We start from the raw sequence: 23,355 nt of genomic DNA, 5'->3' as shown, positions 1-23,355 counted from the left end.
CAAACTTCATGGGACCACAGGAAACTTGGTTGTCTGGCTAACAAAAATCATTCCAGATTATGGATGTTGCTAGATGAAACAGTGCCAGATTAGAGAGGTTCAACCGCTAGAACTTTGTGGTTTTCAACAGCTGAGAGATATTATGTTAAAAAAAAAAGTAAAACAAAAAAGTGAGTTTTACAGTAAGACCATTTTTGTTGCTAGTAAAAGCTGTGTTAGTCTGTATCCACAAAAACAATGAGAAGTCCTGTGGCAGCACCCTATAAATTAACAGATATATTGGAGCATAACCTTTTGTGGGCAAGGACCCACTTTGTCAGATGCATTGGGCTGGAAACTCCAGAGGAAAGTATAACTATACAGACACATGAAAAGAAGGGAAGACAATCAAGAGGAAGGCCAGAGTTAATGAGGTGAATTCAGCCAGGGAGGATGTGGCCCACTTCCAGCTGCTGATGTGGAGGTATGAACACCAAGAGAGGAGGAGCTTCTGATGTGGAGATGTGCCCTGGATGGGAGTTGGAGGCATGTAGGTAAGCATTACCTGATTTGTGTGCATTTACTTTACATGCATGCCTTCAGCTTATCTACATGCCTCCAGCTTCCACCCAGGGTACATCACACAATCCACTGCTTACAGCCAAGCACTTTGGTACAACCACATTTGATCAAATCCCTCAGATAGAGGCAAATCACCTGCAAGACCTTTACCAAGCATTCCTAAAGCTACAGTACCCACCTGAAGAAGTGAGGAAACAGGTTGACAGAGCCAGATGTGTACCCAGAAGCCACCTGCTACAAGAAGAGAGGCCCAACATAGAAAACAACAGGACACCTACACCCCCCAGCTAAAACCTCTCTAGTGATCTACAACCCATCCTAGACAGTGATCCCTCACTTTCACAGACCTTGGGAGTCATGCCAGTCCTCGCCTACAGACAGCCTGCCAACCTAAAACAAATTCTCACCAGCAATTGTACACCATACCACAGTAACTAACTCAGGAACCAATCCCTGCAACAAACTTCAGTGCCAACTCTGCCCACCCATCTACACCCGTGACACCATCACCTGACCTAACCACATCAGCCACACCATCAAGGGGCTCATTCACTAACACATTTAGTAATGTGAGACATGCCTTCATGTGCCAGCAATGTCCCTGTGCCATATACATCGGCCAAACTGGACAGACTCTGCGTAAAAGAATAAATGGACGCAAATCAGATATCAGGAATGGTAACATAAAAACACCTGTAGGAGAACATTTCAATCTCCCTGGACACTGAGTAGCAGATTTAAAAGTAGCCATCCTGCAACAAAAATACTTCAAAAACAGACTGCAAAGAGAAACTGCAGAGCTACCATTCAATTGCAAATTTGACACAATCAGTTTCAGATTGAACAAATGCATGGAATGGCTGGCCAGCTACAAAAGCAGTTTCTCCTCTCTTGGGCTGCGTCTACACAAGAAGCCTCTGCCGACAGAAATCACTGTCAGAAGGGATTGCCCGACACAACTTCTGTCAACTGATCACATTCACACACAAAAGCAGATCGAAAAAGCAATCTGCTTTGTCGACAGAAAGCAGTCAGACTGCCCAGTCCTCTCTTGACAGATCAGCTGACTGGAAGCCCTGCAGACAGGACTGCCTGGTGAACCGAAACCCACGCCTGTTGACCAAATGGCCCCATAGCATCTACATGGCTGTTTTGTCGACAGAACCTTATTGATAGAGGTGTTATACCTGAACAGGGAGAGGTGGATGTGCCAGGTTTTGTCAACAAACTGTTGACACAGCGCATTTTGCATGTAGATGCTTCTCAGTTTTCCCCTGAAAAAGCTCAGTTTTGCTGGGAAAAGCCTCTCGTGCAGATGTAGCCTTGGTGTTCACATCTCCACACCAGCGGCTAGAAGTGGGCCACATCCTCCCTGACCGAATTGACCTAATTAACTCTGGCCTTCCTCTTCACTGGTACTCCCTTCTTTTCACATGTCTGTATACTTATATCTACCTCTGGAATTTTCACACCAGTGCATTAGACGAAGTGGGTCTTTCCCCACAAAAGCTTATGCTCCAATACGTCTGTGAGTCTCTAAAATGTCACAGGACTTCTCAATTTTCTTTCTTTCTTTTCTTTCCTTTTTTTTTTTTTTTTGGGACAATACTTAGTCAAGGACAGAAGATAATGCATTATATAGGTGAAATATATATTCAACAACTATTTTATTAAGCAACAGCTGGATTGCGGCTTGTCCTGGCATAGTTGTGCAAGACAATATGCAAAAGTAGGATCCACACCTGACCTTCAGAATAGGAAGAACAGACTGGTTTTGATCACAGATGGGAGTGCAAGGAGACCAGATTCTTGTTGCCTTGCTCAAAGGCAAACCATTGGGAAAGGGTATAGCCACAACTCTGCTGACCACTCCTAAGCATCAAACAATGCATTTGGCTTGATTTGAGGGGAGGGAGATAGGGGAGGATGGAAGACTATGCTGATGATTTGCCCTTGATTACTTCCCCCCACACTCTGTGTAATAAGGTCCTATTGGAGGTGATGACCATGCTCTCTGTGAAGATCTGAGCATACTATGGAAACCATGCAAATAGCTTGAGGTTAGGTTTAAACAGGCCCAAGGGACCGGGAAGGAGCAGAAGACAGCTAAAGATACTAAAGAGTTGCACAAAAAACTAAATGTAAAAAGGATCCATCCTCGATGCCTGAAAATCTGAAGAAGTGGGTCTTACCCATGAACGCTCATTACCTAATAAATAAATTTGTTAGTCTTTAAGGTACTACAGAACTGCCTATTTTTTTTTCTGAAGGAACCCCATCTATATGCTTGTTTTAGTTTTCAGAAAAGTCTCTCCTGGAAACGTGATCGTGCAAGGTTGCGCAAATTAAAGCATGAGACTTGTAAATCAGCACTTCATTTGCATTTTTGATCTCCCTCATTTGTATTCCTCCTCCAAAAAGGGAATGTAGTGTAGATGCAGCCAATGTGATTGAAAAAGACTGCATGTGGTGAGGCACAGTGATCTGATTGGTAAAGATACACCATACAAGTAAAAATAGTATGTTTAATACTATTCCTACTATTTGCTTTGCTTTCTTGTGAGAATAACAAGGTGGAGAAGACTAAGCTGTGCAGTTAATACAGATGTAGTTGACAGCAACCCCTGTATTTAGGTTACCTAATAAAATGGATTCCCACAGCCTTCCCATAGATTTTAAAACCAGAGGGACCATTACAAATATTTGGTCTGATATCCTGTGTAACACAGGCCACAAACTCTCTCTCAGTAATAAACCATGTAACTGCTATTTGCACTACAACATATGTTCTAGAAAGATATCTGGTCTTGATCTTGGAAATGCTCTCTCACAACCCCTTTTTTGCAATAGATCTTAGGTATTTGGCAGGTAGAAAGCTCTCAGGCTACAGATGTGCCTTTTCTTTGTGCTTTTGGTGGGATATAAACACTTATACTCACCTCTTCCCTTCTACTAGTTATATTGATCAGGAAAAAATTAGTAGCATGCCAAAATAACTAGACTATGAACACGCTAAGACCAGTTTCTCTCCCCTGTGAACGCAGCAAGAGCAGACACTGAGTTGGAAACTCATGGACGTGGCCAGAGCGGCTGTTAGTGAAAGAGCTGGACTGGGCTGTGCTCACTCTAACACACAGATCAAGTACATAAACCCATAAGGCTGCCTTCTTGGGGCACCACACAGAGAAGTAATGAGTTCAAGATCCCTAACTCCTAAAACCCTCAGATTCAGCACCTGACCTCAACAGACCTTTTCCCCCACCTTAGGGGCCAGGTGGGACTGGTAACAGGTGGGTGAGAGTAAAAGCTGGCCTACGGGTCAGATTCAGCACATGCTGCCAAATATCAATCCCCACTCCTGTGGATGCATGACATGGGGCAAGAGCTCCCCACACTTCCAGAGGAGTGGAGAAGGAGAGAGAAATCAGGCTTAGGCTTCCCTCCATGGATCCAGCAGTCCATCCCCCATCTCACCTTATTTTTTATGCCACTTAACATAGTGCGGTAGGTGCAACCCGTACTCCAATCCTGCAAATTCAGGGTTCAAACCTGCTGATGATGAGGGAGGGGATTATTACACTTGTTACATAAAAATTGTTTTTATCCTTTCTCTTTAAACAAATGTCCTATGCGAAACTCTCTCAAAATATTATTTACGTTGCAAAGTCAAGTACTTCAAAACCAGGAAACCCCAGATTTACAGTTGCCCATGCAACCTTAAATTTGTTGCATTATGCCTTTAATTGCATGATAATGCGCTGTGTTTCCCATAGGACCGTTGCCTCATTCAGTGCACAGGATGTACACACAGCAGAGCAAAATTATGCTGCACCAGAATCCATTCGCAGTTCCTAATTTTTCAGTGCTTCAGTTTGCAACCCAAATAATGTCCTTTTAACACCCTCTTTTTAAATATGACACAAGAGCGATTGAGATTGGTCAATAAATTTAGTGTTCCTCACAACTACAGTTCCAGAAAACTACACAATGAATAGGACAGAAAAAAAACACTTAGGCTGGGTCTCCACTTGCCCCCAACTTCGAAGGGGGCGTGTTAATCAGGGCAATGGGAGATTACTAATGAAGTGCTGCGGTGAATACGCAGCACTTCATTAGGCTAATTTTCCCGAGGCCTCTTTGAAGTGTTAAACTTTGAAGTGCCGGCATGCGCATAGCCACGGGCACTTTGAAGTGTCTGTGGCTACATGCATGCCGGCGGGGAGAATTAGCCTAATGAAGTGCTGCGTATTCACCGCAGCACTTCATTAGTAATCTCCCATTGCCCTGATTAACACGCCGCCTTCAAAGTTGGGGGCAAGTGTAGACCTAGCCTAAATGTTTTTTTCTATCCTATTTATTGTGTAATTTTGTAGAACTATAGTTATATTATATATTAGTTGTTATAGTTATAATTAGGGCGTTATGTCTGATTCCCAGCTGCTCCTGGGCATCCAAGTTGCAGCTGTGGCTAATCCTCCTTTCTAAAGTCTGGATTTGCCAAGGGCACACTTTTCTATCGGATATGTTAACTCACAGCTGTGATGGCTGAGTGATTAAGATGTTGGATTGGAAAGCCAATAGAGTTTCACTGTGCAGCTTCAAATCCAGCTCACAGTGAGTACTGCATTCGGGGGAAGTGACAGCTCAGTGGTTAGCATACTGGTCTCATAAATGCAGGGTTGTGAGCTCAGTCCTTAAGTGGGCCTTTCAAGGGTCTGGGGCAGGTTAAGAGGTCTTGCTGTGAGTGCAGCAGACTTGACTTAATGACCTCTTGAGGTCCCTTCTGGTTTTTTCTTTTACATGCATCACATTACAGTTGCTATTCATCACCTCATGATTTAACTGTTACAATGAAGTAACAGATTACACCTTAGCTATGCAGACACTTAAGTTAGTGCAGGTCTGATGTGGTTATTAAATGGTAATTCTCTCCCTGATTACAGTATACTGCTGTTTCCCAGTCTGCACGGGTTGCCAGGTGACGCTAAAGCTGCTGGTTTCATCCATAAACCCCTAAACCAGTCTGCTTCATTGACTTTCTATAAAATCCTTTCTGTCTCTCCCTTATGTGTTACAATGGCAGCTATGATCAGCAGAGGCACTCTAGCCAGTGATCAAAAATGACAGGTAATTTTCCTGAGGGATCCTCAACACTGGAATTTATGCTTCCTCCACATATAGTCCAACAGCACCCAAGTTTGCTGATCTGCAGGATATGGTGAACAGCTCATAATTTCTGGCAATGGTACAGCCTGAGAAGTAGCGGAAGGGGCAAATTACTGCCCTCAGGACCTCTTTGAAGGGCAGGGAAAAATAGAAGGATCTGACATTAATCTAGATGAGTTAGTTGTCATACTTGGATTTAACATGGGCATTTTCTAATATTTGTGTTAAGTAATGTGTCTTTTTATAAATAAAAAATGTGAAAAATAAATAACGGGTGCTGTAATATGGCAAACCCTCACGACTCCACAGAGCTGTGAAACTTACCAGCAATCTATCCTCTGCTAACTGCTGTTACCATGACGACAGCTCTCTAAATCATGAAAAACAGGTCAGGTAGTTTTAAACTATCCACCGTTTCCAGTCATTTTCTTGAGTAGTTCTAAATTAACTGACCTCTTTAAGATGATCAGAGGATTGCTCACAGTAGAGGACACAGGACAACACACTTTAAGTTCTACAAGCTATGCAGAGTCAGCATGGCTTAAGTATCTGTATTTCTCTAATTGACTTTCTAGCTTCTTACAAATCTCATCTGAAAGTTCAATCATTCTCTTGTTAATATCTCTAATATAAAATAAAATAAAATAAAATGGAACAGAAAAATTATCTACTTTTTATTTTAGTACGCACAAGGATGCTATGAAGGGACATGATGTAGACTAGAGCTCAAATCCTGCTAACCAGTAGGACTGCTATCCTGGCATGCAGAAGGAGAGCAGGATTTGGCCCTAAGGACTCTAATCCTTCTAACATATTCATGCTACAGTATAGTTAGGAACTGTCTGCACACACATATTGGAAAAAAATGCCCGTCCTGGAAATGTAACCATCACAACCTGCACACTAACATAAAACCATCTCCCCATCAGTCTACAGTAACCATTATCAGTCCCATCATTCACTTGTTAGCAATATTTTTTAACTTCAAGAGGCCCCTTTTCATACCTTGATCTAAAGTTGTATTTTATTAGTGACCTGAAACTCTATCAGAAATAAAGAAATAGTCATGAGTTTAGAAGTTTGGGGACTCGAGAATAAAACATAAGCAGCCTGATAAGCATGTCTATTATAGACACAACGTGTTTTACTTGACCATATACTTTCCCTCCCATCCTTAGGCACTTATGTGTTTTTACATTGAAAAATCACAAAGGCAGGACTTGTCTCTCCATGTGAGGACAGCATCTAACACACTTATGGGTTCCTTAATACAATTAACAAATAACAATAATAAAGTAGCACCTAATTTTTTTAATTAACAAATTAAGTTACCATTTTATATAAGCAACAATTCTGCTGGACAAAGTGCAATATTTTATAAATGTGACAGCCTTGGCTCCACATTTAAGGTTGAATCTTGCACTTAAAACAGAGATCCAACCACTTTGATATGTCTGAAAACACAGTGTTTCTCTAAAATAAAAGTTAGCACTTAGTCCTTGAGTAAACAATGATTTTTGAAGATATACAAGTAAACTGTCAATTATTTTGAGTTCAAATTAATTTAAAAATTAATTCTTTAAGAAATCTGCAGCTGATATCAGACCTTTTTCTTGTCCTGAATGATGGCAACAATGAAGTAGGCAAAGATTCTATAGATTTCTCATACAGTTAAAACTCAGTTTTTCTGCATAGTCTACATGTGAACACTTTTTAAGATGAGTGTTCATTTTTGCTATTCTTCTTCATAGCTGAAAGTTTCTACATCAGCCAGATAAGTGTTCTACTTCACAGAACTCAATGAACTGGCTTTCATTCAAAATTGCTGCCATTTCCTATTGTTCTTATTGGGATTTAGGCCACAGACATTTCTTAGTAAAGATGGCTACCTTTTCCATTTATCGTTCCACTTGGGTGCTCTTTGTCTGCCTCCCGACTGCATATGGAATAATTGTTCTCCTTAAGCGCAGCCTCGTTTCATCCCCACTGCGAGCAAAAGGTGAGAAGTACCCACCTTTACAAAGGGCATCCTGAGGCCTCTGTCCCATTGCAAACCAAGGGAGATGGCAGCCATTATGAAAAAAGTCTGTTCTTTGTGAATTCCCCAATGAAGAAATTTTAATTCAATCTCTGCTGAGGGAGAAACTTTCAGTTTGAAAAATAATACTTAAAAATATTGGGTTATAGTGACACCATGAGGGAAAAAAAAAAGAGAAATTACTCACCGTAGTAACGATGGTTCTTCGAGATCTGTCCCTGTGGGTGCTCCACGATAGGTGTCGGGCTCGCCCCAGCGCCGCAGATCGGATCTTTCCAGCAGTTTCTGCCGGACCGCGCATGCGCCGGTGCGCGCCGCTCCCTTGCGCGCTCCCGGCCACGTGCACGATCCAGTTCCCGCCAGTTCCTTGACCAACCACCTTGGATGCTCCTGAAAAACACTAAACAGAGATCCAAAGCGGGGAGGATGGGCGGGTGGTGGAGCACCCACGGGGACACATCTCGAAGAACCATCGTTACTACGGTGAGTAACTTCTCTTTCTTCCTTGAGTGTCCCCGTGGGTGCTCCACGATAGGTGACTACCCAGCAGTAACCCAAGAAAGGAGGTGGGTAATCGGGTTATGTGCAGCTTGCCCCCGAAAGGACCGCTGTAGAGAGACGGGTATCCTCTTGGAATACCCTGTGTAGGGCATAATGCTTGGCGAAGGTGTCATAGGATGACCGTGTCGCCACTCTGCAGATGTCTTTTAGCGCGATGCCCTTGAAAAAGGCTGTTGATGCCGCCACCGCCCTGGTGGAGTGAGCCCTAGGCGGGGCCAGTAAAGGAGTCTTTCTAAGCTCGTAGCACATTTTTATACAGGATACGATGTGCTTCGAGATTCTCTGCGAAGAGAGACCTTCTCCTTTTGATCTGGGAGCGAGAGAGACTAGGAGTCTATCCGTTTTTCGGAAGGACTTAGTCCTGTCTATATAAAAAGCCAGCACCCTCCTCACGTCCAGGAGGTGTAGGCACGCCTCTTTGTTAGAGTTATGAGGTTTTGGATAAAACGAGGGTAAGACTATAGGTTCGTTAAGATGAAACTCTGAAGAAACTTTCGGAACAAAGGCTGGATGCAGCCGTAAGGTTACCGCCTCCTTTGAAAATACTGTGCAGGGTGGCGTTGCCATAACTGCCGCGAGCTTGCTCACCCTGCGAGCTGACGTGATTGCAAGAAGGAAGGTCGTCTTTATCGTAAGGAGACAGAGGGAAACCGTGGCTAAGGGTTCAAACGGTGGTCCCGTTAGCATGTTAAGCACCAGGTCCAAGCTCCACGAAGGTGGAAGCGGTTTCCGAGGGGGGTACAGGTTTACTAGCCCCTTCAGGAATCTGGTAACCATGGGATGGGCGAACACCGTGGGCCCTTCCTCTTAGTGTCGGAAAGCCGATATAGCGGCAAGGTGGACCTTCAACGAGGATAGGGAGAGTCCGCCTCTCTTGAGGTCCAGTAAGTATTCTAATATTACAGGTCTGGTACGACAAGGGGAGCTAATTGCTTGGTAGAACACCATGCAGTGAATCGAGTCCATTTCCGTTTGTAAGTCTTCCTGGTGGAAGTCCTTCTGCTACTTTCTAGGACTTGTTGCACTTCCTCCGTACATGTGCTCTCTAGGGAGCTGAGCCATGGATTAACCATGCTTGCAGTCGCAGGCCTCGGGGGTGTGGGTGCACTATAGACCCCTGAGCTTGTGTGAGCAGGTCCGGCGCCACCAGAAGGGGCATCGGTGGGCGGTCCGACATGCGCAGGAGTAAGGGGAACCATTGCTGTCGATCCCAAGTTGGGACTACTAGGATCATGCGGGCTCTCTCTCTCCTGGCTTTCTGCAAGACCTTGTGGATGAGCACTGTGGGAGGAAATGCGTAGAGCAGGGGGCCCTTCCACGAGATCGCGAATGCGTCCCCCAGGGACCCCCGTCCCAGTCCTGCCCTGGAGCAGTATTGTGGGCACTTCTTGTTGCGATGAGTGGCAAACAGGTCTATCTGGGGAAACCCCCATGCATGAAAAATTGGTCGTACCAGATCGGAACGGATCTGCCACTCGTGTGTGAGTGCGAAGTGCCTGCTCAACTGGTCTGCCTGCACGTTGTGAGCGCCTGGTAAATACGAGGCTTTCAAAGTTATATTGTTGGCGATGCACCAGTTCCACAGGCGGACTGCTTCCGCACATAAGGCACGGGACCGAGCTCCTCCTTGTCGATTTATATAAAACATGGTAGAGGTATTGTCTGTATTGATCCCGACTACTTTGCCTTGTATATGGTCTCGAAAGTGTTTGCAGGCATTGAACACTGCTCTGAGCTCCAATATATTTATGTGCAGCGACTGTTCCGTAGGGGACCACGGTCCCTGCGTCACCTTTTCGCCCATGTGTGCTCCCCATCCTATGTGGGAGGCGTCGGTGGTGAGAAAGATAGATATTTGTGGTTGATGAAAGGGTACCCCTGTTAGCATGTTCTTGGGGTTTACCCACCATTGCAGGGATCTGCGCACCTCTGTCGTGGGCGACACCACCCTGCAGATGGTGTGTGCTGCCAGTTTGTAGACACTCGCCAGCCAGTGCTGCATGCTGCGCATATGCAATCTGGCGTTCTGTACTATGAACGTTGCTGCTGCCATATGGCCTAGCAGCTGTAAGCACGTTAGAACCGGCACCGTGGGGCTGAAGGTGATGACTTGTATGAGGGAACCAATGGCGCGAAAGCGGGCATCCGGTAGATAAACCCTTGCTGTGATGGAGTTTATGCGTGCCCCTATGAACTCTATGTCCTGTGTGGGGTCGATCTTTGACTTCGCCAGGTTGATGATCAGGCCCAGCGAAGAGAACGTGCCTGCTGTAACTGGTATCATGCGTAGTACCTCATCTTTCGAGGCCCCTTTCAGTAGGCAGTCATCCAGATATGGGAATATAAACACCCCCTGTCTGTGCAGGTAGGCTGACACCACTGCCAGGGTCTTGGTAAATACTCTGGGGGCCGAGGAGAGGCCGAACGGCAGAACCTTGTATTGGAAACGTTCTTTGCCGACCATAAACCGTAGAAAACATCTGTGAGCCGGGTGGATTGTTTTGTGGAAATACGCATCTTGTAAGTCGAGGGCTGCGAACCAATCTCCATCGCCCAGTGCCGTAAGTATAGAGGCGACTGTGATCATCCGAAAGCGTTGTTTGCGCAAGTACCGATTGAGGCCTCGAAGATCTAGGATGGGCCTCCAGCCTCCTGTTTTTACTCCGTAAGGAAGTATCTTGAATAGAACCCTTTCCCTTGGAGTTGCTCCAGCACTCTTTCCACTGCCCCTATAAGCATAAGATGGTCCACCTCCTGCTTGAGTTTCGCTTCGTGGGAGGCGTCCTTTAGATGGGGCCTGGGTGGAGGTCGTGGTGGTGGGAGCGACTGGAAGGGGATCACGTAACCCGTGGCTATGATCTCCAATACCCATTTGTCTGTGGTGATCTTTTGCCACTGGGCGTAGAATGGTCGGAGGCGATGATGGAACGTTAGCTTTGGATGACATTGAGTGATGGTGGTGATAGTGCAGCCCTCGATCTGTCCATCAAACTTGTTGCCTTTGGCCTTGCCCCAAGGAGACATGGCTCTGTTGGGAACGTCGCCTGGGAGTTCTGTACTGTTGGTGCTGTTGATGCCGCCCTTGCTCGTAGCCCCTTTGGTAGTGAGCACGCTGGGGTTGACACGGGTATCGTCTTTACTGAGGGTAATACTTTTTCTTCCTGTATGGAGGGGTATAAATCCCCAAGGTTCTGAGAGTAGCCCTTGAGTCCTTACTGGAATGAAAGACCGAATCAGTTGATTCAGCAAACAACTTGTGTGTGTCAAAGGGGAGATCAACGATCTTCGCCTGTAGATCCCTTGGGATACCTGATGTCTGAAGCCAGGATTCCCTGTGCATGACCACTGCTGTAGCCATTGAGCGTGCCGCCATATCTGCTACGTCCAGGGTGATCTGAACTCCTGTCCTCGAGGCTGCGTAGCCTTCCTGCACGATGGCCTTCAGCACCGGCTTCTTATCCTCTGGAAGCGAGTCCATGAGGGAAGTCAGCCTGGAGTAATTGTCAAAGTTATGGTTCGCTAAATGTGCTGCATAATTTGCCATTCTCAACAGTAGGATAGAGGAGGAGTAGACCTTTCTGCCGAATAACTCTAGCTTCTTGGCATCTTTGTCCGTTCCCCCAGTCTTGTACTGAGAAGTTTTCGACCTCTGTTGAGACGATTCTACCACCAGAGAATTTGGTTGTGGGTGACTGAACAGGAACTCCATGCCCTTCACCGGGACGAAGTATTTCTTATCCGCTCTCTTGTTTATAGGCGGAGCGGACACAGGGGTCTGCCATATCGTGGTAGCGGACTCCATAATTGCTTCGTCGAGCGGAATAGCTATTTTGGAAGAGGCCGGAGGTCTCAGGTTTTTGAGGAGCTTATGGTGCTTCTCCTGCACCTCTGCTGTTTGGATGCCTTGCGTAAAGGCCACCCTTTTAAACAGCTCTTGAAACTGTTTGAGACCATCCGGGGGGTGGACGTCCCCTGGTGCCGTAGCCTCATCAGGGGAGGATAGAGAGGAACCACTAGGGTAAGCCTCTCTGGATCGCTCTGGGTCCTGTTGACGGTGATACATCTTCTCGCTGGAGGCTTGCGAGGGGAAATCTCGGGGTTCCAGAATCGACTCCCCGTGAGATATTTGCGTTTCCGTCCCCGTCCGTGATTGCCCTCGGGGATAGTGAACCGTCTGAGGGGACCTGTCCCTGGGGGTATGCCTATGGTGTCTATGCCCCGCATGATAGGGGCGACCATGGCAACACGGGCACGGTTCCTGGGCTGGAGACCTGGACCACTCTCGAGGCACATACCCCTGGCGTCTGGGGGAGCGAGATCGCCTAGTTGATTGAGACAATGGTGAGACTGATTTGTGATAGTACTCCAGGGGGTCAAATCCCAGAAAAGGCGAGGGTGGCCCGAGCCATGGTGAGGCTGGCTGGAGGAACGGGGAGGGAGGCTCAGGGTAGACTGGGGGAGACCCCTGCCTCCTTGTTGGAGTTCGCAGCATAAGGGGAGGGCTTAGGGAGAGCAGTCCTACAGCCCTGTCTGGAGAAGGGCTGTGGTGCTGGGTTTTCTCCGCTGCCTTTCCCCTCCCCTGTGGGGCTGACTCCACCCCTTTCTGCACCGGGGATCTCGGCCCCGCTGTCAGCGCCGCGCTCGGCACGCTTCGCTGCGGTGCCGCGTGGGTGGTCTCCCCCGGCGCCTGCAGGCCGCGTGCCTGCAAGCTCTGCACCGTCGGCACCCCGGGGGTCTGTGCCACTAGCTGCAGTGCCGCCGGTTCCAGCACTTGCCTGGCCGCCGCTCTACCCGCGGTGCAGGCCGGCTGTTTGATTATCGGAGGCTCAGCCTCTGCCACGTGCGCTTCCGCGCCGCTGCTGCTCGTCTGTGATTGCGGCTGGGGGCTATGTGCTGCACCCGTCCCGCTCGCTGTGGCTGCCAGCAGGGATTGGGTTGGTGAGATTTTCCTCCGTTTCTGCACTGACGGGGTGAGGGAAGCCGCCTTTCTTTTATGGCCCCCTGCGGGTCCCTCTTGTTGGGGCCACTCCGGCACGTCTGGCTGGAGGGCCTTGTCAAAGAGCAGCATTTTTAGCCACATTTCTCTGTCCTTCCTTGCTCTAGCTGTGAGCTTTGTGCAGAAGGGGCATTTTTGGGTGACGCGAGATTCCCCCAGGCACCTAATATATTGACTGTGCCCGTCGGAGGCTGGCATAGCTTCGCGGCATGACTCACACTTCTTGAATCCTGAAGAGGACATTGCAGTGAGTCTTTGAGTTGTTAATAGGGTACTTAGCACCTTTTCTGTGTGTGTTCCCCTCTCGGACCCAGCCTGCCACGGCAGGAGGCCTAATGGCCTTATGTCCCCTTGCCTCCACTGCTCCTCTTGTTACTAAGGCTTTTATATCCTTTTTTTTTTTTTTGCAATAAGAAAAATAACAAGCTAACTTAAAGACTGAAAGACTGAAAAGAAATTCTAAAAACACTTAAAACATTAAATACACTGACTCTGGTCGCAGCCTGAGCGGATTCCGTCTGCAGCCGATGGCGGTTAAGAAGGAACTGGCGGGGACCGGATCGCGCACATGGCCGGGAGCACGCAAGGGAGCGGCGCGCACCGGCGCATGCGCGGTCCGGCAGAAACTGCTGGAAAGATCCGATCTGCGGCGCCGGGGCGAGCCCGACACCTATCGTGGAGCACCCACGGGGACACTCGGGGAAGAATCAAATTTGCTTTTAAAGACAGTTTCCACCCAATCTGGGACAAGAGCAGGGGATCTCAAACTCAGATTACCTTAGGACCAGTAACAGTCCTCAAATCCTCCTGGCAGGCACCTCCTTCTGGCAGGGCTCTATGTGAGGGAGGGGTGGAAGTCTCGCATGTCCATCACCCTCCAGCTTTCCAACTCCACCCACCGGCTCACGTGTCCCCCACCCCTTGTGCAAATCTCTGGCTCCACCTGCCACCCGCAGGTGACTTAAAAACCCTGGGACACCTCTGCCGCCAGCACTGACAGCATACTGGGGCTAGACCAGCTTTCAGCTGCTAGCTCTGTGCTGCTGCTGGTATGTCCCTGTGGCCCGGTGGGAGGTGTGTGCAGAGCCACCCCATTTCTAGGATGGTTGGGAGAAGCTGCACTGGACCCCAAGCTTTGGGGCGTTCCAGGGAAACTGACCCACCTGTCCTATGGATAGTCCGTCCCCCATACTTAGGTTGGCCCAGGGAGCCCTGAGTGGGCTGGGACTGGGGGCACAGCTCTTGGCCCTCTCTGCACTCACTGTTGTAGCAGAAGCTATGGGAAAGTGGAATGATGCAGCAAGCTCTGTTCCACTCTGCCACCACCTCCCAGGCCAGCCTGGCTGCTCAATTTCACTGCATCTCCAGCCACCATGGAGAGTGGGGGCAGGTGGGAGGACCTCTACTGCAGCCTCACACCAGGCCCTTTGGTACAGCCCAAGGCCACATCCCTCAGGGGAAGGAGTTTGAGGGAAGGAGTGCAAAATGGGGAGAAGGTGGAGCAGAACAGGGGCTGGGTTTGGGAAATGGTATGGACATACACACCCACCTGCAAAGATTTGCGTGCCAGCAGCCACATGCGAGCAGGACTGTGGAACTGCTTGGGCTGTACACAGGCCATGAGTTTTTGACGTCTCACCTAGAATCTCTGAGTCCTGATCTACGCAAAGATTTTGTTTGAGTGCAACTATTTTGACTAGGGGCCTGGGGGTTTTTTAGAAAAATAAATAAAGTACCATTACAACCCTAACATGAATGCAACTGGACAGTATAAAAGTGCACACTGATAGTTAAAGCAATACACATTTTGTATGTCAGAAAGCCCCAGGTAACTGTTATGTACTCCCAGCATTAATTCCACCTTCACACTGTTTTTGTCTGGGAATAATATATAGCATGTTTTATTACAGTTATTACATTAACATAATTTCATAAACTTTCACAAATCTAGGACTACCATTGTCAAATCTGTGTGCCTCAATCGAGGCTTCTAAAGCCACACTCACCAACAAAAAGAAAGTGGCAGGATTTTTCTAACAAGCTGAGCACCAGCGTTCCCATCATTCAATGGGAGTTTTGCCACTAACTTCAATGAGATTCTATAGCAGAGGTGTCCAAAAGAAATTTAACAATTGCCTCAGCCCCTTCCCCCTCAACCAGGCACTGCTCCCCCATCACATCTCCTCTGAGCCAGGCACCCTCCCGCTCCACACGAACTCTGCCGGTGACTCACCAGAGCTGCTGCTGGAGCCGTGCCACATGAGCTGCCCCACGTCTGGAGCCACCACCACTGGAGCCACATCGCGGGAGCTACTCTGTGGCTGGAGCCACCGCTGCTCAAGCCACAGAAGAAGCCGTCTGTGTTGCTTCAGCCACTCGCTCGTCCCAGCAGGTAGTGGGGTGTGTGCACAGAGTGGGCAGAGGGCGCTTCACATGTGTGGCTCTAACAAGCTGCTTCGCCATACCACGGTGTCCAGTTCATCCCATGTGGCGAACGGAAAACATATGGGACACCACAGTTCTATAGGACTGAGCCTTACATGAAGAGCTTGTCATTGTGCTGCTCTACTTTGAAATGATGACTTACATAACAATATCAAATATGTTTTAAGTGTTCAGAATAATGAAACCACATGTTCTGATGTGTGAAAAAGCATCTTTTAAAACTTGTTCAGCTATGGCTGTTTTTGCATGTGTTTTGAAACTGCTCCTGGATCACAAAGGGTACTAAGGTATGCTCAGTGAGCTATATTAATACACACAAATGGTTACTAAGGCAACAAGATGGACAATTATAACTAGCTGTGCTGTTTCATCTCACCATTCTCATTTTATATTTATAGCTGGTCTTCTGTTTAAACTAGGGCATGAATTATTCAAACCTATTATATAACTAAGTATCAGCAAAGACACTCCAGCCTCCTCATTCCAGTTGGTTAGAAGAAAAATATTTGATCATGTTTTATCATGTTATGTGAACATTTAAACTCTTCATCATGAAACAGTTTCATGGCTGACAGACTACTACTAGAGTTGTGAAAAAGTGATGAAAAAACTTCTTGATACTTTTTGTCCTTTCATTATGGATCATTTTGTGACACAGAAATATTGTTTTTAACTAAATTTTCATCATGTTAATTTTTTCACTGAAATATTTGACATCACAAAAATTAGCCAGGATGAGAAGACTCCACATACAATAACAAAAATAATATTATGTTGGTAACTGCACAACACAAAATTGCGGAAACTTGGTTGTAATTTTCAGGAGATTTGTGTTTGGAACTATTAGCTGGTTACTAATTGTTGGCATGACTGATATATTAAAATGCACGTAAGTGACTACAATACTTCTGAAAAATTTCACCTATATTTATAAAAGGAGAACTGAATATAACAGTACCTTTCAATTTAAATCAAGAAATTGTATCAGAGATATTTTGAAAAATGGGTAGCTAAAAAACTTTATCCATATTTATTTGTATGTAAGATGGCAAAAGACTGTTTTAGCTCTGAAGGCCCCTTTCTTACTTTCCCATCTTCTAAAGCTCTCATAAAGTGGGCCCACAATCTGAAGCTGATGACTTGTAGACTGATTGATGACTTTAATCATGTAGAATTTAAGATTACTGAAAAGCAATTATCCTTTCTATTTAACTATAATTAATCATTAACTATACATTCCCATCACCTCCTTCTATCTATACTATTTTTAGTTAAACATCTTAAACCCTAATACAAAGGTAGAAATCATGGCATCTGATTTTCAGTCATTCCATTCTACACTTGGGGCAGGAATGGAACTGGGCAGCAAAGGTGCATTTTAGCCACCCTCATGCTGGTTCTAGCCCAGCTGGGGTAGCACCCTGCCTTTGTAATTTAGGGCCTCCTTCAAAGTCCCTTTATGCTGAAGATATCTGTGGAGATTTTTAAGAGCAAGTTAGACAAACATCTGTCAGGGATTTGAAAATCAATATTTTAGATTTGATTTTCACAAAGGAAGAGGAATTGGCTGAGAATTTGAAAGCAGCAGAGAGCTTAAGGGAAAGTGATCATGAAATGATAAGAGTTCATGATTTTCAGGAGTAGTGGAAGGGAGAACAGCAGAATAAGGACAACTGATTTCAGGAAAGCAGACTTTAGTAAGCACAGAGATCTGGTAGGTAAGGTCCCACAAAAAGCAAGACTACGAGAAAACAAATAAAGACAATGGAACAGAAGAGCAAACCATTCCTCTGCATAGGAAAGATGGAAAGTGTAGCAGGAGACCAGCCTGGCTTAACCAGGAGATCTTGAATGACCTAAAATCAGAAAGAAATTGTATAAAAAGTGGAAACTAGGTCAAAGTACAAAGGAGGAATGTAAAGAAATAACAAAGGAATGTAGGGCAAAATTAGAAAGAGGAAAGCACAAAATGAGCTCCGTCTAGCTCAAGATATACAGGGAAACAAGAAAACATTCCACAAATATATTAAAAGCAAGGGAAAGGCCAAGGACAGGGTAGATCCATCGCTCATTCAAGAGGGAGAAACAATAAAAGATGTGTAAATGGCAGAGTTAGTTAATATTTTCTTTATTTCAGTTTTCACCAAAAAGGTTGACAGAGACTGGATGACTCACACAGTGAATGCTAGTGGAAATGGAGTAGGTCAAGAAGTTAAAATAGGGAAAGCAAAATTTTAAAATTACTTAGAAAAGTCAGAGGTCTTTAAATCACCAGGGCCTGATGAACTGCATCCTAGAATACTCAAGAGGTTGATAAAGGAGGTATCTGTGCCACCAGCTGTCAGTTATGGAAGTCAGGATAGATTCCAGAAGACTGGAAAATGGGAAATACAGTAAGGGCTGAACATTCATGAGGGTTCTGTGTTGGGAACTCTCACGCATGTTGAATTTCATGAATATGGTAGCCCTCAGCTGCCAGCGCTCCTGTCCAGGGCCTCAGGGAAGTGGTGGCTGCCGACGCTCCTACATGGAGCCCCAGGGGAATCGGCGGCTGCCGGTGCGCCTGCCCAGAACTCTGGGGAAAGCAGCGGCTGCCGGAGCTCTGTGCCCAGGAGCCCTGGGGAAGCAGCCACTCCAGCCGCTCACGAATAATTGAATTTGGTTCGCACATATTGAGACTCTACTGTATAGTGCCCATCTACACAAAGGGAAATAAGGACAGCCCAGGAAATTACATATATATTGTGAGCAAGACACGAGAAGCCATTCTTCTGCTCTATTCAGCACTGATTACGCCTCAGTTGGAGCTTTGTGTTCAGTTCTAGGCACCACATTTTAGGAAAGGTGGTGAAACTGGAGAGGGTCCAGAGAATATCAAATAAAATGATTAAAGGTCTAGAAAATATGATTTATAAGAGAAGATTAAAATAATTGGTTTTGGAATAATTTAGTTAGGAAAAGAGAAGGCTGAAAGGGGACTTAATAGCAGCTTTCAAGTACCTAAAATGGTGTTACAAAGAGGACCGAGAAAAAATATTCTCTGTAGCCTCTGATGATAGGACAAGTAGTAATGTGCTCAAATTGCAGCAAGAGAGGTTTATGCTGGACATTAGGAAAAATTTACTAAACTGCCAGGGTGGTTACGTACTAGAATAAATTGCCTAGGGTGGGTGTTGAATCTCTACCATCAGAAATATTTAAAAACAGGTTGGATAAATATCTAACAAGGATGATATAGATGGTGTCTGCTCCTACCATGAGTGCAGGGAACCTTATTTGATGACCTTTAAAGGTCCCTTCCAGTTCTAGTATTCTATGATTCTATGACATAAAAAGGCCAGAAAGGAGCTGAACTGGATTTATTATGCCCAGTGTTTGACCAGCAGAACTTAAACCAGCAAACTCTAAGGAAATTTATTTAAAGTTGGCCAATTCACTTTGCCTGGAAATTAACCTCTGCCCCAAATTTTTAATTTATTTTACATATTGGTGTACTTCCACCATTGGTGGTACGAACCATGACTGTAAGATCAATCTAAGAAATTAGTGCTGTGTCACAGACTCACAGAATCCTAGGGCCGGAAGGGGCCTTAGGAGGTCATCTAGTGCAGCCCCTTCCTAAAGCATGATCAACTCTAACTAAATCATCCCAGTCAGGACTTTGTCAAGCAGGGACTTAAAAACCTCTAGGGATGGAGATTCACCCACTTCTCTCTAGATCTGAAGAGGCGGGTCTGCCCCACAAAAGCTTATTACCTAATAAATTCCTTTGTTAGTTCTTTAAGGTGCTACATGTCTGTTTGTTTTCTCTAGGAAAAGCCTTACACAGTGCCTTCTGGTGAAATAGTGAGGGCCTGGCACAGGACAGGAGCAGGAGCTGTGCTCCCCCACCTTCACTTCAGGGGCAGGAATCATGGTGTAGTGGAGCAGCTGGACTCTTACCCCCAGCCCACCCAGGCCCCTCAGGCTAACCTGAGTGTGGGGGGCTGTCCCACCCATATGAAGTTTGGGGTGGTTGACATGGGACCCCACAAATTGTGGGGCCTAGGACAGTTGCCCCAAACCATCCTATGGATGGGATGGCTCTGCACACACCTCCCTGAGGCCACAGACACATGCCAGCAGCGGTGCAGAGCTAGCAGACAGAAGCCGCAATAGTGTCACTGCGCTGCCAGCACTGGTGGTGGCAGCCCCCTCCCCCATGGTTGTTAAAATCACCTGGAGGTGGCAGGAAGGACTAAGGGATATGTGGTGGGAGTGGGAATGGAGTGCATGGGATGGCAGATATGCCTGGCAGGGATGTGTGGAAACTCTCACCCTCTCTGGACCCCTGCCAGAGAGGGTGCCTGCTGGCCTGCTAGGAGGATTTGAAGACTGGCACGGACCCTAAGGTAAATTAGGTTTGAGACCTGACATACTAATACAAAAAAGATGTGGAAGTTTAAATTAAATTTTATATGCTCTGTACTCATGTAACGGTATTTTACTATGATCTCATGTATTGTCAGCTTATGCACGTGTACATGTCAAATAAATTATCCGGTATCTACACTACTATTTTGTAATGATTATATCCCTAATATATTTGTTCTGCCTGGATCCCATTTAACTATTCTGCCTAGGGTACCAGATGGCTATTTAAATATTTGTTGCTATTCCAGAATCTATGACACCCAAAATGAATCTACTTAATATATACTGTACTATAGCTGCCACAAAACATGATCTACACATTCTCTGTTTAATACTAAACAATCTGGATTCCATTCCTGTTTGGAAATAATTATATCAAAGACAGAAATCACTACACTCATGTTGCTGTTATAAACAGATTTTCCTTTTCTAGTTTTCATTGCTTATTCTATGCAGAAAAAGTTTTTCTCAAATTTTAAGTGCTGCTAAAATAATTGATTTACTCAGTGAAATGAGACTTAATAACTTCCTAAATTAGATTAAGTTGGCAGTGCCAATGCCTAAACGATCAGTAATTAGGCTAATTTATCATTTTGTTATGCTCAGTGTAGAACTATTTAGTGCATTTGTATGCCACAGTCATACAGATTACTGAAGGAAAGAGATTTTTAAGAATACTTTTTAGATATAGTATTTTATAGTGAAAAAAGCCAAAAGATATCCACAAAACAGCATCATAAACGACTGGATGACACTCAAACCCAGAACGAAGAAAGAACAAATAAAGTGAAGAGATCTGCTTTAAGAAGACTGTCATTTTATTGCCAACTCTCAGTAACAGATTGCCTGCGGCAGTTAGATATGTAAGCCAAATCATTTATCAAGAATTTGCCTGTAGAAAGGCTATAAAAGCCACTTCATTCAGAAAGTCTTGGTTCCTTAAATAGGTCAAATTAAACAAAACACAATTGGAGCTAATTTGGTTTTCTATTCCAAATTTCAGAGTAACATCCGTTTGCCAGAAGCAGTTTATTGGAGTATGTTTAGTCAGGTAAACTTAATGTACATTCAAAAATCAACCATAACAGGGGAAAGACGTGTACATTGAGTAAGTGATATTGGTATTATCAGATCAGTTTAGCTAACAGTTATATACACTTCCCAGATTCCTGATGATCAGCATCATCAGGCATCCCCACCTCCAGCAAGGAGCCCAGCCCCAGCCTCACCCTCAGGCACCTCCCCACCAAGGAACTAAGGCTGTGGAAGCCAGCCTGGCCCAGCCCCCTTAAACCTTAACAGCTGGCACCACAAAATTTGGTATGCACTGCCCAGTCCTTCCCCACCCCCTGAGACGCTGGGGCCAGGAACCACGGCCTGCCCCACAAGGAGATGCAAGGGTTCAGCAGTTCAGCCCTGTCCCTTCAAGGACCAGATCCACCGTCACTGCTGTGGCCTCCCCCGGTAAGCCCCCTGAGACCTCCCAACCCACTGCCCTACCCCCAGCTCTGCAACCCCTCCACATGCTTCCCTGGATCCTTCAAAGCCTGCCCTGACTCATCCACCCACCATCCCCAGCCCTGATCCTCCAACAGCCAAACACTCTCCCTTGTACCCCCAACCTCTGCTCTCACTCCAGCACCCTCCACCCTCTGCTCAGAGCCCCCCCAGCTCCTGCTCCCACCCACAGACCTGAGCACCCCCCAAATTCCCAAACCCCTGCCCTGAGCCCCTTGCCCTGAGCACCCACCCCTGCCCTAATTCCTGCACCTGACACCCCCTACCCTGAGCTCTCCAAACCCTGCCCTGACTCATCTACCCTACATTCAGCCCTCTGCCCTGAATCCCAATCCTCTCCATTCACTCTGGCACCCTCCAACCCCTACACTGAGCTCCCCCGCCAGCCCTCTCAGCCCCTGAACTCATTCCTCCAGCCCCACTCACCGGCCAGAGCCCATCCCCACACCCAAATACCTGCCCTAAGCTCCCACACACACCAAACCCTCTGACCTGAGCGCCTCTGCCCACCGCCTGCTCTCACTCCACTACCCTCCATCCCTGGCCTGAGTGTACCCCCCACTCTGCCCTGATCTCCTCTGCCCACCGCCTGAACTCACTCCACTACCCTCCATCCCTGGCCTCAGTGTTCCCCACCACCACCACCCAGCAAAACCTATGGTGTGACATCGACACCCCCACCCTCTACTCTAACCCTCCCCTACTCACAGAACCTTTTGACCTCAGCCCACACCCCTGCCCTCACCCCTCCAACCCCACTCCCTGCACTAAGCCCTCCCAACCTCCCAGCCTGTCCACTCACTCCTCCATCCACACCCCCACAACTCAATATCCCTCTAAGCCCCCTCCACACCAAACCCTCGCAATGAGCCCCACACACAATCTTAGCATGAACCCTGCAATATGATTCCTTCTCAATGCCTTTCAGAAAACAGATACAACTACTTTCCCATTTGATGTTAAACACCTTATACGGTGAAGAATGCACTTACAGAAACTTTTGCAAAATGCCTAAAAAGAGAGAACACTTTTACATCCAACTACATCACATTCACAAAGAATGGCAGAGTCAAGAGTTGTTGAAACTGCAACACAAAGACAACATGGCGTAGAAACAGAGAAACGTACACAAGTGCCTTTCAAGCACAAGAAAGTGAAGAACGAAGAGAAACGGCTTCATACAGACACAACATGACAGTCAACAGCTCAAGTAAATGAAACTGAGAAGCACAGAGAAACACAACTTTGAAGAGACAAAACAAGATAGTCAACACCTCAAGCACACAAACCAGAAATCCATTAATCCACTTAAAGACCCAAGCAATGCCAGGTAAATGTGCTAGCAGAAACAATAAATTCAGGAGATTCAGAAAGGCATCATGACCAGAAGACACAAGGCAACGGAGGCTATCCATCCTCAACTCACAGGTAGTGAGAAGAAAAGGTTATTTACTCGGTGCAGTAATTGGAGTTCTTTGAGACGTGTGTCCCTGTGAGTACTCCATTTCAGGTATATCTGTGCTGCTGCACCTTTTTATTCCTCTGAGTTATTTGGCAGCAGTGCCCCTTCCGCCTGGATATACACCCTAAGCATCCTTATGCCCCATAATTAGGCTACATAAGGCTGTGCAGGCAAATTGCCTCTGGTTCCTCCTCT

At 46.3% G+C, this 23,355-nt stretch overlaps 1 protein-coding gene across 2 annotated transcripts in view; it reads right to left on the bottom strand.

Moving 5' to 3' along the window:
* STK3 (serine/threonine kinase 3) overlaps positions 1-23,355 on the bottom strand; it is a 270,216-nt gene that overhangs the window by 76,189 nt on the left and 170,672 nt on the right. The window lies entirely within an intron of this gene.

The sequence above is a fragment of the Carettochelys insculpta genome, chromosome 2 (genome assembly GCF_033958435.1).
Source record: "Carettochelys insculpta isolate YL-2023 chromosome 2, ASM3395843v1, whole genome shotgun sequence".
Lineage (NCBI taxonomy): Eukaryota > Metazoa > Chordata > Testudines > Carettochelyidae > Carettochelys > Carettochelys insculpta.
Note: the sequence above shows the minus strand (reverse complement) of the source record. Positions and strands in the feature narration are given on the sequence as shown.